The sequence below is a fragment of the Gouania willdenowi genome, chromosome 15 (assembly GCF_900634775.1).
Source record: "Gouania willdenowi chromosome 15, fGouWil2.1, whole genome shotgun sequence".
Lineage (NCBI taxonomy): Eukaryota > Metazoa > Chordata > Actinopteri > Blenniiformes > Gobiesocidae > Gouania > Gouania willdenowi.
Window position 1 is genome coordinate 5,231,481 of NC_041058.1, and position 5,029 is coordinate 5,236,509.

Genomic DNA, 5,029 nt, shown 5'->3' on the forward strand with positions numbered 1-5,029 from the left:
ATTTATCATCCAAAACATCATCCTACGTGCCTCAAGGACACTCTAAACCTTAACAGTATTCATTTTTGTAATAATATGTCTGATTTACTCCAAGGTTTTTACATCCTGTGGGGGTGATCTCCAATCAAAACATGCATTACACACACCACCCACACACACACACACACAAACCACACACCACACACACACACACACACCACCACCCACACACACACACACACAGGGTATGTGTGTATGTAAAGACCCCAGGCTGTGTCTAAGACTCCCATTACAACATATGCATGGCTGGGTGTGTTTATTCATGGCTGCCCATGGCCAAAGCATCACAGGGTGGTTGACATCAGCATCCAGTCAAAGAGTAAGAGGTGAGCCTCAGAGGTGGGTTACATACGACCCTGAACAAGCAGCTGCACATTCTTATTGATGAGTCATCATTTTTAAAGATTGAGTATCATTTTGGATCAGATAGACTACTACGGCTGTGTTCGAAATGTCACACTAACGTACTACTCATACAAAGTCTGATGCAGTGACGTGCCGTCAGGGTAGCAAGGTAGGCAGTCCTACCCAAGGGTGAATTGATATTTGATTATTTGTTTTAATTATAATATAATTATAAATTATTTATTTTTCCATTTCCAATAGCCTACAGTACCTATAGTTTGAAAGTGTCCGCATTTTGTGCGTTTCACAGCCCAAATTACTAAACACGCTATTTCCTGAACAGCTGCACAGGCTCACTCAGCTGTAAGGCAGAGGAGGCCACGCCCCCTCCCAAAGGCACGTTGCTCCTCTGCCTCTGTTCCCATTGCGTGTTTTTTAATTTTGCTCATGGCGCAGTCTCCCCAAGATGACAACCATTTACGTCCAAAGGCAGCGTAGAGAGCTGCCTTTGGACGTAACCACGCTATGCTAAATGCTATACGTAAGTTCACAGTACATTAGTGAATAGATGCCATGTGACCGCTCTCGTCGAGTGGGCGGGATAACACTACAGTCAGGATGACAGCGCCAGAGATGATAGAGAAACTTTTTTTTGAGGAAAAAACGACAGCTTTCAAAAGATGGAGACCAACACCTGATTACTAGACCTTTAGCAAAGGTAAGGTCGAGAAAGGACCAGATTTGGGCGCCGGGCCTGAGTTTGACTTAAGTGGTACAAAGGGAATTTTCTCCTAGTAAATAAAGTAAAAATAAAAATTACTTTCACACTCACTTGACTACCAAATATTTGTCAATAATGCACTTTCCCCCATTTTATTTCATTCTTAATGGGACAAATGATAGAGAATGGAAAATATATGTTTGTTGTAATGTGGTTTTATATAATGTTGTGTTTTAAATGGTTAGTATCTCTCACCCAATGCTTCTACCAATCATGAATTGTCCAGATTCATCCTGTGCTTCCATGTTTTTTGCCTCACTGATCAAACACTGGCAACAGGAACAATGCATAGCTTTATCATTCATCATCTCCATCCATCACTTTGTCCACTCGTCCAATGGTTGGATGAGTGCCCGTTCAACCATTCATAAAAAAAATCACTTTCAATCCCTGAGTCTTTTATTTATCCTTGAGTCTATTTCAATCTCCTATATCATCAAATGCCAAACTGACATTAGCCTCTGATTGTTTTTCTCAAAGTTGAATGCAAAGTCATGTCTTTCCCTTATTACGTTATCCTTTTACTTTCCCACACTTCCACTTCTTTCCCTTGATTCTAAAAAAAAAATCCAAATAATGGACGTGATGTGAGTCTGAGGAGCATTTAGAGTTTTAACCATGACTAAAAAATGGTTCACAGGTTGGCTTGGTCATTATTTATTTTTGCTATTATAAGTTGTATATTTTGCTTTTAAAACTTCAGGGTCAAACTTGTGGGTGCTTATTTACTGTAAACTAAATACGTACCAAGTAATAAGTAGATACAGAGGCACTTGCACTCACTGCAATGCAGGCATTAAAATTGAAAAATAAACAGAGATGATGTAGAAAATTGTTCAAAGATCAGTGCTTCAAATGCACTCATATGTGTCTGTGTTTCCTAGAATTTTTATATAATTAGCTTCTCTGTTTGAAAGCGTGAAATGTAAACACTGCTGCGTTACCATGACAACAATAACTAGTGTAAGAAAAGTTGGTATGAGGAGAAAAATGAAATTTCTTGTGCAAAAATGAGGAAAAACTGAAGACATTACATATTGTATATCTGCATTATGAATGCATCCATGCTAATTAAGCTCATATATATATATATATATATATATATATATATATATATATATATATATTATATATACAGTATGTATAATCAGACTTTTCTTATATTCAAATTTCCATATATATTCAGACTTTTCTTATATTCAAATTTTCATATATATACAGTATATGGAAATTTGAATATAAGAAAAGTCTGAATATACATAAATATACATATATAGCTTAATCAGCATCTAACATGGATGCATTCATAATGCAGATATACAGTTTAGCAACGTAATTTCTTCTTATTTTTGATTTAAAAATGTCATTTTTCTCCTCATACTAGCTTTTCTTACACACATATATATATATATAGATATTATATATATATATATATATATATACATATATATTCAAACTTCCATGTATATATTCAGACTTTCATATATATCAGAGTTTTCTTATATTTTGCGTCTTTTGCTCAACCTTTGTGTAGTTATGCATGCAGAATACAATACATATATATGCCATTACTTTAGAAGCTTTTGTAGAATTTGGTTCATGCAGAGTGTATTTAAAAAAAAACAAAACACTATTAAAGTCATGGCCACACGCCTACGCACACACACCACGCATACGCACACACACACACACACACGCACACAACACACAACACACACACACACACACACGCACACACAGCAGTGTGCATGCTTACTTCTATATCTGCCTGTGGTGCTTTGTTTTCATGAACCACTCCATCACTGTGTGCGAACAGCTCTAACACAGTCAGCTTTGTGTTTTTAATCCAACAGCCGTGGATTTATTACAAACATGGAGGGTACAGGCTATAACTGTGGAAAGAAGCAACATTTCTTAATGATGAAAAATTCCTGGCACAGTATTTCTGAGTGATTCAAAACCCCCCCAAAACAAAGTCATTTCCAGATTTTAGCTCGTAGATAACCTGTTATATTTTCAAGTTGGCCAACATGGGCGATTGTTCGTCAGGAGAAGAACATTTTGCTCAGAACACTATGAAAAAACAACTATCAAGCATAATGATGGAATTTATCACTTTATGAAGAATTCCATTGTAAATAAGTGAAAATAAACAGTATTTAGATTTATCTTTATAGTTTTTATCAAGTTTTGTCATCTGATGCCTGGTGTGGGACCAATACTGTTCCTTGTATTTTCAGTTCATATTCTAATAAAGATCATTTACATCATCATCATTATTATGATTATCATTTTAAAATAGAAATGAACATTATAAAACCTCATATTTATTATGCTTTTTTTTGTTAATGTACCACTTTCACTTTAGACCACGTGACTTTAAGCAGTGACTTCTCTGTTGAACCATTCCTTCTATTTTCATCCTAATGCAGTGATTGGCTGGACAGATTATCGGTGTGAAATTCAAAAGCATCATTTTTCTACTTGTGTTGGAATAAACTACATTACCATTCTAATCCAATCTCTTCTCTGGTCTATATATGATTTATAGCAGAGCTGGTGATCTCAGAGCTGATCATCCTATGGTTTCCTGTCTATATCCTGCTGTGCACGTGTGTTCATCTACATGTTACAAGGATTGACTGAGATCAAGCTGTGACTATAGCATGTTTGTAGTGACATTTTGATGGAGCTGAATCAGCCAATGTGATCCATCCTTCTGTCCTTCCTCCTTATTGCTCCATGCGGCAACTGTTACCCGTGACAGCCGTGATGTTGGGAACCAGATTCCTCGTTTAGATTAAAAGGCAAATCCTAATTCCAGTTGTCTTTCTAAGTCCCTCTTATCATTTTCTGCCTCTCGAGGTTTGTAAACCTCACACTACTCCTGTCATCCCCTAAAGAACCCATAACCTACCCTCAGCAGCTAATGGGTCGTTGCCAAGGCCACCAATCAGGATTCCTCTGTGTATCATCTTCTGCCCTTTCCTTGTAATTTGACCTCCACGTTGTTCAGGGCACTTTGCACTCACGGCATCGACTGCTGCTACTGCTGTGTGCACTGCAGACACATGAGAAAATGGCGTTTCTGTTGGCACAAAGATCCTATTCACATCACCTTGTGTTGCCCTTTTTAAATTACTGTGTGGAAGTATGGGGCAATACCTACAAAACCACCTGACTAAGCACACTACTGAAACAAGCCATTATGGTAAACAATGTGGGATATTATAAACATTTTGAGCTAATTTTTGCTTATGTTTAGCCTTTTTCTGCAACTACACCAAACTGCAACCTATTTTCATCACTTTTTCTTGCCATATTTTTGCTCCTTTTAATGCATTTTTACTACATTACCCCCATTACTCAAATTTCAATGCCTTTTGTGCACAGTATTTCCACTTTCAAAAACTTTTTGGGCACTTAAAAACCCTTTTCACCACTTTTCCCACCCAATGTCACATATGTTGACCTGTTATTGTCATTTTTAACCACATTTTATGCTTATTTTTGCCAATTTAACTACATTCACGATTTTTCATTCCAATTATTTGCCAGTTTAAACTAACTGTTCTTCCTTTTTAAATTACATTACCCCAATCCCTTCTCCACTTCTGCCACTTTTTAAGCCAATATTGACACTTTGAACACTTTTAACCATTTTATATGTTCGTTTTTGGCCACTAACTTTTCACCCATTTCTGTGGTTTTTAAAATCCCTTTTCCACTATTTTTTGCTCACTTTTGACTCATTTTTATTTCTAATTAAAGCAAAGATTTACATCTTTAAGATGACTATATCGACGACTATGAAGCAAATAGTAATAAACATTTTTTTTAATCACACACCTTAAAGTTTGGGGA